The sequence below is a fragment of the Camelus dromedarius genome, chromosome 3 (assembly GCF_036321535.1).
Source record: "Camelus dromedarius isolate mCamDro1 chromosome 3, mCamDro1.pat, whole genome shotgun sequence".
Taxonomy (NCBI): domain Eukaryota; kingdom Metazoa; phylum Chordata; class Mammalia; order Artiodactyla; family Camelidae; genus Camelus; species Camelus dromedarius.
In genome coordinates, this window is record NC_087438.1 from 42,132,271 (window position 1) to 42,146,421 (window position 14,151).

Genomic DNA, 14,151 nt, shown 5'->3' on the forward strand with positions numbered 1-14,151 from the left:
AAAATGTATTTTCGTATTTTATAATCCCAAGGATTAAGATCCTAATAATGCCCAGAAAACAAAAACCACACAACCAAAAAGAATGAGAATCAGACAAACATCATATTTTCCACCAATAAAACTAAAGTCAGAAGACAACTGAAAACAACTTCAAATTTTTCAGGGAAAATTATTTTCAATCCGGAATTTTTTTTTACCAAGCAAAATTATTATTTAAATGTGAGGACAAATATATTTCAGACACAAAAGGACTCCAAGTTTATCTCTCACTCAGTGTTCCTGAGGAAGTTTCTTGAGAAGAAACACAAGCTAAATGAAGAAGGAAACAGAAGACATAGAATAAGGTAAGAATTATTTCTTACTGACAGAAGGAAATTTGACAAGATTACAGCTTGAAAATAATCAAGTTTTAATGTAAACTCAAAGTAAACCAGGAAATAAAAATCACCATCACTGCCAAGCAAGAGAGGTTGTTCAGGCTGTTCAGAAAGAGGGACCACTTTTTCACTTATTACCCTGAGTGGGTAATGTCAAGAACCTAGTTAAATCTTACCACTAATCTTAGTATCATTTCATCTCAAGGAGTTGATGTTTCTGCCCATCAGCAGGAAAATACTTCTTCCTTGGGAAAATACTTCTATGACCATTTAGATGTCGAGTCTAGGAAACACTGTCCTGTCTTCCTATAAATGGAAACCCTGTATTATTCCATCATAGAAGATAAGCTTAGAGATTCAGAAATTTTTTATCCATCTGTTTCAAGAGTGAGATTCTAATTTAATAATTATTTTAGATAAGATAACATATCAGATATCAAGATGAAAAACATACCCAAAGACTCAGCAGATGCCTGAAAATACTCCCCATAGACTGAAGAGATTGTTTTAAAATTTCCTGTTTATTTGCCGTGCCAGGGAACCTAGTCTTTTCCCCTGAAAATAAGGACAAGTTTGTTAAAAAGGTTTTTCCCAGGAGAATTTCCATACACTCCTCAAACAGCAGACAGAATTTCTTTCAACTTTAGTCCTGAGATGCTCCCCTATGGCCCGTCTGGCAGCTACAACATCCCTTATCCCACCACATGACTTTTGATTTCAGACAGTCTACTCATTTCTCAAAACTCTGTCTAGCATGACTTAAATTAGACAGCAGAGATTGTCTGCTGTTCTTTTTTTTTGCTCCCTTACCAGGTAGTTTTGAGGACATAGGAAAGCTCTATCTGAGCAGAGTGGTTTCTTCAGAAAAACCACTTGTGCCTGGGGATTTCTAGAGGGGCTACCTACCACCAGCTACTGTATAACTTGCAGAAAGTCTAGTTTATTAGTTCTAGAGCCATTTTCCAGAATAGAGCCATAAGTCAGTCCCCTAAGTGAAGAGTTAGCTGTGCTGAACTCGTTAATGCTAATGTAGGTGGCACAGTTACATCACACTGTACTGAAAATGATCGGAGGCACTTAAGGGCCCTTAGTTTATAAACTGGACAACAGGGAGAACACATAACACAAGTGCTCTGGTTCCATGGACGTTGTACTTCACGGAGAGTAGGTATTTAGTGTAGGCATAATGTATATAAACAACCTCCCCTGTGGATTACTCTATTGAAAAACAGTAAAATCAGAGCTTGCAAGATAGAAGCTTTATTTGATCTTAAACCAGACATATTTATACCTGACTGGTCATATAATAAAGAACATCAGAGAAATAAATATGATATGAACCGAATTGTTTTTAGTTAGCATGCAAACACACATCATGCATTTACATACATGTACATACACAATATACTTTTTAAACAGTATCATATTCTTAATCAAAATCCAGTTCTTTCCTGAGAAGTAGGAAAGCTGGCATCAGAAATGCAATATTGTCTGTTTACTCTTGGTTTTAAGGCTAAAAGGGGGTAATTTTTTACTCCCCTCAATTAATTCTCAATAAGATCAGGACCAGTGTCTTAGAAAGGTTAATAAGATCAGGGCAATTTACTTTTTGCTATAGTGAACTGTTCTACTCCAAGGACAACGAACTAAATCTAAAATTTTAAAAGAGATGAGGTCTAAGTGTTTCAAATGTTGGAAAACTAACACCCACACACACACTTTTTATACCAACCCTGAATCTGTAACATTGTCTAATATGATATACTTTTAACAAAGAAATTCAGACCTTTCGTTGTTTCCTTGAACAACTGAAATATAAGCATTTTTTCCAGTCCATTTCTTATCGTAATAGATTACAAGATCATTCAAAAGCTTTTGGTATCTTCTAGAAACTTTTATATTTGGAAAGTCAGTTAAAATGCCTAGGCCTTGGTTGTCTCATGTATATATGAAGATGTTCTAGATTTCTCAAAGTTCCCTTCTACTACTTTTGTGCTATAAGGCTCTATAAAGTATGCCAGAAAAACTGAGCTTTAAATTACATTTTTATGTTACACAGAACTATATTTTAAAATACTGCATAATTTGTTGAACTTCTGGTGCTGAGATACACAGATAAACAAGACAGACCCAGGTCCTGCCCTCAGGAGCTCATAATCTCGTGTCTCTCAGACAATAAACAAGTGATGACCAGAGTTCACTGTGGTATTACATAAGCAGTGCACCAGAGACCGGGAAGCCGACACTACTATTACCTTAAGCTACAACATGGGAGCACTCTGGCCTTAATCAGAAATTCACACTTCCCCATAAAATACAGAGATGGAAAAATATAAAATCAGATCTGTGATTATTTTGTACACTTCTTTGGTGGAAAAGAATTTTGAATTTATTGTTGTTCTGTTTAGTTATCTCTTTCAGAAGAATTCAGTTAATAAGTCTCTCTGTCTGGTGTTATAGTAGATTTAATTTTATCTATACGCTTGAATGATTCCTATTAATAAACACACAGAATTATGTTTTTGCCTTGGCTTCCAGACAGGACAAAGCTAAATTTGCTGTTCCAGTGAGCAATTATCTTTAGCTTACATTTTTCTGATATAATCTACTGATCCATCTCCACCACCAAATCAGATTGCACCATCACTAAAACCATCCATGCCCCTAGCATCTCGCCATTCTAATAGGAATCCACTGGTTCATGTTGCTTAGGTCATGCTTGGCCACATAAACTGCATAGGTCCCAGGAAGCTGTGTTTGTAGGGCAAGCCTGACTGTATGAGGAGGAGGATGCTCTCTTGTTGGGAATTTGGATAAATGGTGCAGGAAAGAGTTTAGGTATATGACAGAGGACCTACAGTTTAGGTAATCTGAGTTCACCTGGAGCTGACTGTGTTTCCCTATTGAGCAGAACTGGAATCCAGGACAGAGAGCACTCCTGTCCAGTCCTCTGTGTGTATGACTAGGTTGAGCCTTCTCATTTTCCAGCAGCATACACAATTTAACCCTTTGTCCTACTATTCTGTATTCAGTCCTCTGACAGTGACTACCTCATCACGGCTGAGAGTATGGACTCTAGAGATACCTCAAATCCCAAACCGCCCCCTGGCAGCTTCTTACCTTAGCAGGCAATCTAACTTCTCTGAGCCTCAATTTCCTCTTTTAGAAAATGAAATAATCGAGTGTTGCTGTGGGGTTATTTGAAATGACTCTTGTGGGGTATTTGGAACCTTCCCTCAACACACAGAAAGCATTCAGTATGTGTTAAGTCTATTTCTTGTTCTCATGTCACATATGACGTTATGCTGTATTTATGTGAACAGACAATTCACCATTTTCATTATATACGTATGTGGGAGCCACACCCTTGGGGCATTTATTTGGCCTTATCAGGTATTCATCAGAGGGTGAACTTAGCTATATTCCTGAGGCAGCCTCTATAGACATTTCCATTGTCTCATTTTCTAGTCATCATCTAAGAAGCTTGCTCATTAGCATACTATGTTATAACTGTGATTTTGTTGAAGAAATTCTGTGAATTAACAAAGTGGGGATCTCGCAGGTGACTTTCAAGATGTGCAGACTGGCTAAAATATTTTAGAGATAACCCCAGACCTGTCATGAACCGACATTAGAATATAGGAAACCCTGCACCCGCCACGTGTACCTTTGAGTATGACATTCCAGGTTTGACTCAAATATTTTTTCCCACTACTGAGTTAAAGGTTTCTTTGTGGAACTGAGTTTAATAGGTTTCTCTATATTTAACAATGGAATGTTGTCATATTTGGCTCAAGTGAATCTTTCATGCAAGTTTTTTTTTATGTATATATAAAATGAAACTTGAACAAAATTTTGAAAATAGACAATATGCTTGATTGTTCATACATGTTGGTGTCAGTGGCCCAATTTGACCTGAGACAGGCTTTTCTTATCAACTGGGGATGACCTTTCTTTATTTCAAACTGTTGACCACTATAAATAGCTAACAAAAAGCCCACTGGTTGTGCATACATATAAGTGATTTGGGCCAGTTTACAGCTATATGCCTCCCTAATTCAACTAGATTAGAAATTCCCTGAGGATGAAGTCAAAACTTACCTAGCACTCATTTAGTCAATAGATATTTACTGACAATCTGATTATTACAAAGTATTATGGGCAGTGGGAGTCTTCACATGAGTAAGTTAAGGTCTTTATTCTCAATAATTTTACAATCTGGTGAACTCTTTTCTCATCTATACTTTCTTGTAGTAAGTTGTATAGAACACAATGTTGGCACTACTGAGTGAACAATTACTTGAAAGATTTCTCCCAGGAAAAGTACTTCCCAAAACTTATAACCCCTTTCTCCCTCTAACTGAAGGGGAACCCCTTGTAAATTTTCCTAGTAGAAATCAGACATGTTTATCATGACATAAAACACATGAAAATGAAATTTTTTGTGTGGGGAAAAAAAAACTGCTCTGCAATAAGCTAACTAGTTTCCTCGGCCTTGCTTTGATAAAAGATTAACACAGTCGAATGTGCTTAGTTGCATGGGACACAGTTTCCACCAATACAAAATAAAATAGTTTCCTGCATTTTGCCCCTCTAAATTGGATTTTTAAATGTACTTTTCACCTGAGTCCTTTCTGTCAAAAAACCAAAAAACAACAACTTTTCTTGTAAAAGCAAAATGTTTTATGCTTATTCCATAATTCAGGTGTGCTATGAAGAGGAAATGGAGGTTAAATGATGCAAAGATTAGCTCTAGCTTATTATTCTGTTTTCTTACTTACTCAAAAAACTTTTTTCCCATGTAATCTAGTACAAAGGTAGCCCTTCGACAGAGTTGTTCAGTAACTATCACCTTTAACTTGATTTTCATTTCATCATCTTTCTCTGTGTGCAGGACACCCAGACCTCCATGTTCTCCCCAAGGTCCTCCATGATTATACAATAGTTATCCTGAGTGGCATATAATTCACCAGTCCTCTCCTTCTTTTTCCGTCTCATTGAAATGAAACTTCTACAGGGTCATTTCTATATGACAGGTGACAATGCACAGTAATATTTTAAATGAACACATCCTCAGTGATGCACTGGCTAGCTCAGATTTGTTCTTTCTTGGAAACAAAGTATCGTAATTCTGATACAGTGCCCTGTTACCTTAAGAAACCTTTCTCAGATTTCTTTAAACACTTTAGCAAACAAAGAAGGGAAACATTTTTATGTTGAAAGGGATTTTTTTCTTTAACTCCACAATAAAGTCTACCCATTTTGCCTGCACATATGCATATAAAAAGTCATGTGGTTTGAACTCATGGAAACAGCAGACACTTGACTATGGAGAACTTAAAATTCTATTTTCAGTTAAAGGCATTTAAAAAATAGGGAAATAGTCTTTTAACTGAATTAAAATTAAGTTGTCTTTGGAAGCAGTAGTAGACTCAAGTCAGTAGACTAATCATAGATTGTACTGACAGCAGCGAGGGATAAAACTTGTATAAAGGTATCCATTAGGACTCATATGATGGGAATCATCAATATACAGTCAAAGTTGAAATAATGTATCAAAATCAAAAGGAACTGAGTCTTTGAAAAGCTGGAGTCAGAGATGAAACCTCAGATGGCTTCCACAAGACTCTGCACTGCTCTTTGAACCAGGAGAACCTCTTTTATCTGACATACTCAATTTGCCTTCAAGCTAGGTATTTTAGCTTGGATTCCCTCAGAAACATATTATGAGACAAGAAATCAGGTGTAATTATTCAACTTAGAAGGTACAGAGAAAGGAGACAACCCATAAAGAATCAGTATTAAGCAAATTAATACAGTGAGCAAGCCTGGGAACTGTGTGAAACAACATGCCTCAGAATTTTTCTGCCAAGAGACTGGGAAGTTGGTGTATTTATACAGCAATTTCTGAGAGTCACTAGTTGGGGGGGTACTCTTGAAGGCACTGGTTCCTTGGTACTTCCTTCCTGCTCTAGGAGGGGGAAGGAAGCCTTCCGAAATTTCAAGAAAAGTCCTCAAGGAGAGAGATACTAACCCTGGCTGGGTAAGGTTCACTTGGAAGGTAAAGTCTGAGGGACATGAGTTGGGCACTGAGAGCATCTGCTTCATTAGAGAATTTTATTTCCTTTTCTTTTGATACAGCACCATGAGAAAGTCAACAGGTAATTCATTCTTATCAATTTGAAATTATTTTTTTCCAGCACATGACAGGAAACCTAACAATGCCCAAATCCAGTAGTCAGTCCAGATCTTTAGCAGCCTAGTGACATCATCAAGGACTCAGGCTTTTCCCATCCTTCTCTACTATCCCTTTGATCCTCATCCATCTGGTAACCACATTTGCAAGACAGCTGCTATAATATTAAGACACATAACAAAGATCAAAGGGAGGAGGAACAGAAGGAAAGAAAGGAGCAGGACAGCTCAACTACTTCTTTTCATACCCTTATATCTTTCATCTTAAAACAATCTTTACCAGAAGGATCCAACAAACTTCCAATAACTTTGTCAACTACTGTGTCACATGGCTAACCATATCTGCAAAAACAAGTGTATGGCTGTATCAACAGAGCTCAGTCGAGGAAACACAAGCCTTTCTAAGCATTTTAAGCAGAAAAGGATTTAATACTGGAATTAGATGCTTACAAAATCTGGAAAGACTAGAGGAATGAGTTCTAATCTGGATCCTCAATGATTCCTAGAACTACTTAGCTGATTCTACATGCCAGGGCTCTAATGTTGCCACTATCAGCAAACTGGGGATATATGAGTATAATACTGTTACTTAGTGAGTTTAGAAAGACTCACCTGAGGTGTGATCCAGTGATTAGGATACCAGGATCAGAGAATCAAGACTGCTGGGAACACTGCAACACAGGAGGAACCACACCACTAGGAAAAAAACAAAAACACAAATCTGTGTGAGTAATTGTTATTCAGAATGCTTGCTGCAAAGGAGATTGGGAAATGTAGAAATTAAAATGAGATTAACTTGAAGCAAACAACTAAATTATGACTCTTCTTCTATAGTTAAACACATTTCAGTTCTATAAATATCAAGGTTCTGTAGCAAGGGAAACGTTGGGAGCAATGGCTACTAGAAAACTGATTAATAACATTGCCCCCCCACTGCCAGGACTCCAAGGAAAGGTTCAGTTCTCACTTAAGGTGGTGGGCACGCTACTCCAAGTCCCCAGTTTCCTTCTCCTAACAATCAAAACCTTCTTTGACTTAGTTCAAGGTTTACAGTCATAACTGACAGGTATATGTAGAACAGATAAACAAGATTATACTGTATAGCATAGGGAAATATATACAAGATCTTGGGGTAGCTCACAGCAAAAAAGAATGCAACAATGAATATATGTATGCTCACATATAACTGAAAAATTATGCTCTACACTGGAAATTGACACAACATTGTAAACTGACTATAACTCAATAAAAAAATGTAAAGAAAAAGGTTTATAATCAAAGATCTCTGGGTAAGCCTTGATAGTGAACATGTGGGAAGACTGGCAAAAAGAGAAGGCTATAAAGGAATGGGAGATTCTTCAAATAAAAATATGTTTTTATTGGACGTAAAATAAAAATCAATTAAGTTTTATCTGACTTGAGAATTTTCAAGTATAAAATAGATCAGGACACTGATGATTATTTTTGTTCTTATTCAAAAGAAAAATCATTTTGTAGCTATATTTTATCTTGGAATGGAAATTCATAATCATTCTTAATTGAGTATCTTATTATAAAGCACTGAAATTCTGCCTTTAGACTGAGTGGAAATGATATGATATTTCTGAAGGTGAACATTAACAGGTTATGAAAACCCCACCAGCATTCTGGTTCTAAAAAGAGGAAGAAAGAGTTTGGTTACACACACAAAGAACGCTTTTACAATATAAATTTCTCACTCTCACAACATCATAGTCGGTAAATTGTCAGAGCCATAAGAAGAATATCGAGGATCAAATAGGTGAAATGTAATGAAAGATATGTAAACTTAGGAGAAGTGATATTATACTATATAAGATGGAACTACTACGCATTCTGGAAGACTGCCTTGAGCCATTAGTAAGTTTAGCCAGGGCTCAAATTTAAATTTTCAGGGACATGAAAAATATATCACAAAATAATAATTTGGAATTTAAAAGCAAGTATCAAATAAAGAGTACTGACAGTTTTCTACAAATGGGCCTGTTAATTCCCATGATGCCACCAAAATCCTGAAAAGAACCAAGAAGCTCAACCATAAGTTTCTAATGTGGCAAAGCAACAGAAAGGGATCTATCATAGCCACAGACCCTTCCTCTGAATTTCAAAGAAAGTTTGTATTCAGATATGGTGGAAAAAACATAATGTGTCTGTGTATGTATCTGTGGGTGTCTACGGTGGAGTAGAAGTGACGAAGGTGAAAAAAGGATAATGCAAAGTGATCAGTGAGGGGATTTCTGAAGTTTATAGGTAAGTGTTGGACTAGGGAGTCTGGGATTCATGAGTTAATACAGCCATGCATTAAAGCTCTGTTGTACTAACACAAACAAAATACTGCTATTTTTCATAAGAAAGACATCTTATTTTAAAATAATTAGACTTCAGTGTTCTAAAGGCAAAAGCTACCTTGAAGACTATGTGAACATCTGTGAAAAAGAAAGAAGAAATATTTTAAACTGAGGAGGCATGTCATTCCTTGAGGCTTAGTTTATATTTCTTTGTTCTAGAGTTTCTAAAAGAAATATTTGAGAGAAAAATATATATATATTTTTCCTAACTTTTTTTCTTTAAAGAGTGTCTCTGTTTCATTCTAGTAGAATTAACCCATCTAATTTGAGTATTTTACTTTCTCCAACAGGAATTAATTTCTTCTCAAAATATGTATTTCCTCCTCAGAATTCTAGTTTAAAATGCTGCCCTTCTAATCTTTCTAAAGTATATTTTGAACAATTAAATGTAATGAACTAAGTAATCTCATCAAGAGACTGAGTTTGTAATAGATTAAAAATAAAAACAAAAAATAGCAAGCAACAACAAACTACATGATCTGTAAGACAGGTTAATTACACACATACAAATGAAAAAAAGATACATTACTGCAGAATAAACCAACATTAAAAGATTAAAAAAGACAGTGAATAATTTTATGATATATCAAGCTGAATGGACCTTCCAGAAAATCTGATTCTGACATTTCCTTATGATGGCTGTGACTGACAATTTATCACTGCTTGTGTCTTCCTATCTAAACCTCTCTCTCTCTCTACCCGATCCCAGTATTTAACCACTTAGATATTAATACTGATCTGGATGGTTCTGAAGATCACCATGACTAGCTTTGCAATTCAGACTTGAAATTGAGTTGAGAGGAGAAAACCACCTTCTCTTATCAGGTCATCGCCTCGATCAGACTTCACCTTTCCCATTCTGAAGTGCCTAGCCTTTTAAAATACATTTTATTCTTAAGCTCTTTTTTCATCAAAACAAAACTAAAGACTAATTTAACAGGAGGAAAAGGAAAGCAAGCTAAGGCACCAAGACTGGAGAGGATCTTTGACAAATGTAAGACTTAAAAAACAGAGTCCTGAATTGAGCACAGAGGAGGCATCACTGAGATTTATTTCTAAGAAACCCTGATAGGTGATATTGAAAAGTCTTATCTAAACCCCTAATACTGTATTTAGCTCACTATGATACACAAATAATTACCTTTTTAAGCATTCTTCCTATAACTCCCTACAGTGCAGCTCCACAGTTTTAATGTAAGCATCATTACTAGTTGAGATTGTGGTATTCATTGATTTACAATATTTGTATAGTCTATTTATTCCTTTGATCTTGGTTTTCTTTTTCTGTTTGATGTTTTACTTTTTGTTCATTTTGACACCACACATTTAATTTTATTAGTTTTTTTAATTTGTCATCAAGAGTTAACAATTCAAGCATTTAATTACTTTTTGCTTGAACAAGTCAATCATATTTTCCATTCCACTGATTTTTGAAATACATTTATTTAAATAAGCTAAACTTTAACAAGAAAAAAAGTTCCTTAGAAGTCATGAAAAATACCTATATTTAAAAGGATTTTAAAAAATTACTGTAGTAGTGAAATAAAATAACTAATTTTGACCGTGCAGAAGAGAACTTCATGTTAATTTTATAAATTAAAGAGTTCACTAATGATCTAACCCAGCAATCAAACAATCCATTGTCTTGAAATGTTTTTCCCTACAAGTTAACTTGATAGATTTATATAAAACAATGGATTAATAAATAAAATAAAACTAAAGACTTAGCTCATTATCAATATGATGTGAGGATAAAAGTAAAGGAATAAATTGATAAAATGCAGTTGAGGAAGAATCAACTAAACTTCCATTAGATGAGCTGTCTGAGATTATGCTTCCCTTTGGATGTCTTTAAATGCTAAGTCAAATGCTCTCTGTACTTAGAGCCTGGTCTAATCTTTACTCTCTAAGTTACATTAATAAAGGATTAGTAATGAATTAAAACATTATTTTAAAGTAAAATTGCACAATGATATTCAACATATCTAGTAAGACTATTCATAAGACAGAGATTCCTCTGGGTACTTTGTCATATTTATTTCTACCATTTATCCTAAGAATTCTCTTAAAATTTCTACAACTTAAATCCTAGAAACGAGTTCTTAATTCAAATTCAAGAAATAGGGAAAAGGGGATTAACGAGAAATCCTGCAAATAGACTTCAGAATAAAGATGGTGGTTTAAAAACACATCCAGCTCCTCTCCACCAATAAATTCTACTAAAATAATAGTAATTATTAAAAGTAGTATTTTCAAAGAAGTAAGTCCACAAGAATGGAGAAAAAGAGAGAAGGAACCACAGCAAAACTTGTAGGTGGAAAGCAGATGGCTGGTAGTAACTGACAGCAGACATAAGAAATCTTAATCTTTAGCTAGCAGTGGGGAACTTCCAAATGCGTCACATTATACTTGTAAAACTGAGGGTAAAGATTGAGCTAACATCTGGAGGACTGACTAATGATTTCCTGAAGATAGGTAACTAAAGCACTCAATGTCTCACCAAAAAAACAGAGGGGTTCCATAATGGGAAGCCCCATGTGCATTACAGGGGGACTTAGTGAACATATGCTTAGTGCATTAAGAGGACTTAGTGAACATATGCTTATTGAATGTTGAAATAACTTCAACACCTTTCTTTTACATGACCCTCGAAATTACAATTGCCAAGCTTATCTTCTGAGATGCCTGGAAAATTTTATTCTTGTGAACTGATCAGCCACAGATGAAAGAACTAAAGATACACCAGGAGGTTGCTAATGTAATGATGCAAACAGATAATACTCTAACACTGAACCCTGCATGTAACAAGTCCTATGCATGTGCACGGTATTTCAGATAAACTCTTTTTTTCTCACTTTTAAACGTGAATAGACAACTAAAGGTCATTAGACAGCAGAAAATGGCTCTAACTTGAATAGTAAATAATAAATAAACAAGCAACTAATTTTTTTAAATGTGGATGCAATTTAAAAGATGGAAAGAATGTTAGTGAAATAGCAGACTAAGTAGTTCCAAGCATTCATAAATCCACAGAAACACTGAAAAATAGAGCAAAAACAGTCAGAGTAAACTTTGTCCAATCTCTGGAAAGCAGTTAAAGGTTTGGAGAAACTGAACAAATGCTGAATCAAATAAAAGGTAACTTGAAAATACAAGCAAACATTTGCAGCATTTTTACCACCTTTGCCCCTTAGCCTCACTGGCAAGACAGTGGCCTGAGAGATATCAGCCTCCATCACTAGAGAAATGCTGGTCTCAGTTTCCAGAGAGAAACCAGAGCAGACCTTATTCTTCAAGAAACTATTTGTTTTGGCCTTTTGAGGCAGATAATAGGCATGCTGAAAGCCTGGAAGGGAGATCTGGGGAAACTTAGTGAAAACTACCCACGTACATGGGGGGGGATTTAGATAGACAAATGAATTTTCAGGCCGAATTCATGCTCAGAAAAGACCTGAGAAGACCTCAAGCTTTTATTCTTTGGCTGATTTCTAGGCTCAGCCAAAGGAGAAAATGAATGCCACATCACAGTTGTAAATAACCTGGCTACATGTTAAAGCAGTGCCCCAACAGAAAGCCAGTCTGCAAAGATCAAATAAGCCAGCCAGGTTCCCTCCCTCCAGCCCTCCCTACATCACTTCCTTCCTTCCTTTCACACAAACTAAAGAAACAGGGACTTCAGAGGGCCCACAGGACAAAAAAATACAGACTTTAGAAAAGTCACTAAATAAACAACTACAACATACAACAAACTACAAAAAAAAAAAGCCCAAGGAAAAGAAGTCTGATTTCCAAAGTTACCACGATATTCAAAATTTCCAGTTTTCCATAAAAATTGCAAAAGCATGTAGAGAAACAAGAAAGTAGGTCCATTTACAAGATAAAGTAACAGCAACTGTCCCTGAAGTATCACAGACATTTGATTTACCAAAGAAATACTTTAAATCAGCTATGTTAAAATTTTTTCAAAGAGCTAAAGGAAACCAGGAGAAAAATGTCTCAACAAATAGAGACTATCAACAAAGATTATAAAAAAGAACAGAAAAGAAATTCTGGAGTTGAAAAGTGCAATTAGTAAAATAAAAACAAAAAAAAATCACTAGAGGTTTTCAACAGAAGATTGAGCAGGCAGAAGAAAGAATCCAGAAAAGTTTTTAAAAAGGTCATTTTAAATTATCCAGTCAGAGGAGCAGAAAGTAAAATGACTGAAGGAAGATGAACAGAGTCTAAGAAATTGTGAGACAACAGGAAGAATACCAATATATATGCATAATGGGAATCCCAGAAGGCAAGGAGAGAAAGGGTCAGAAAGAATATTTGAATAAATAATGGCTGAAAACTTCCCCGATTTGGTTAGAGAAGTGGATCTACACATCTAAAAGTTCAAAGAACTTCAAGAAGAACAAACACAAAGCAATTCACAATGAGACACATTTTAACTAAACTGTTGAAAGCCAGAGACAGAAAGTCTTGAAAGCAGCAAAAGAGGAGTCTTATCACATACAAGGGTTTCTCAATAAGATAACAGCTAATTTCTCAGCATAAATCCTAGAGGCCAAAGGTAGTGGGGTGACCTTTTTAAAGTGCTGAAGAAAATACTGTCAAACAAGAATTACACATCCAGCAAAACTATCCTTAAAAAAAAAAGGAGAAATTAAGATATTCCCAGAAAAATAAAAACTAGGAGAATTCTTTGCTAGTAGGCCTGCCCCACAAGAAATGCTAAGAAAATGTTCTTCAGGCAGAAATGAAAGGACACTAGGCACTAACTCAAATCCATATGAAGAAAACAACACTAATAGCAGTAACTACATAAATAAGCAAAAACGCCAACACTATTGTGTTTTGGTTTGTCACTCCTCACTTTTTTTTTTTTTATGATTTAAAAGACATGCATAAAATATAATTATAAATCTATGTTAATGGGCACACAATATGTAAAGAAATCAAAGGATTTAAATATATATGTTTAGACAAGCAAAATAGAAAAAGAGAATACAATAAAAACATGAAAAAATCAGAAGTATAGGAAGATAACACTGATGACTAAGTACAGCATGGTGACTGTAGTTAACAGTGTATTGTTTACTGGAAATATGCTAAAAGAGTAGATCTTAAGTGTTTTCATACACACACATATAAAAGGAACTATCCCTAAAATATCCCTAAAAGCAAGTATTTTCTGCAATATTGCAGTTTTCTTTTTCATTTTTTGA

At 35.3% G+C, this 14,151-nt stretch overlaps 1 long non-coding RNA gene across 1 annotated transcript in view; it reads right to left on the minus strand.

Moving 5' to 3' along the window:
• LOC135319696 (uncharacterized) overlaps window positions 1–14,151 on the minus strand; it is a 300,679-nt gene that overhangs the window by 57,616 nt on the left and 228,912 nt on the right. The window contains exon 3 of the long non-coding RNA XR_010378525.1: window positions 7,185–7,268. This is a non-coding gene — a long non-coding RNA (uncharacterized LOC135319696). The remainder of the gene's footprint in view (window positions 1–7,184; window positions 7,269–14,151) is intronic.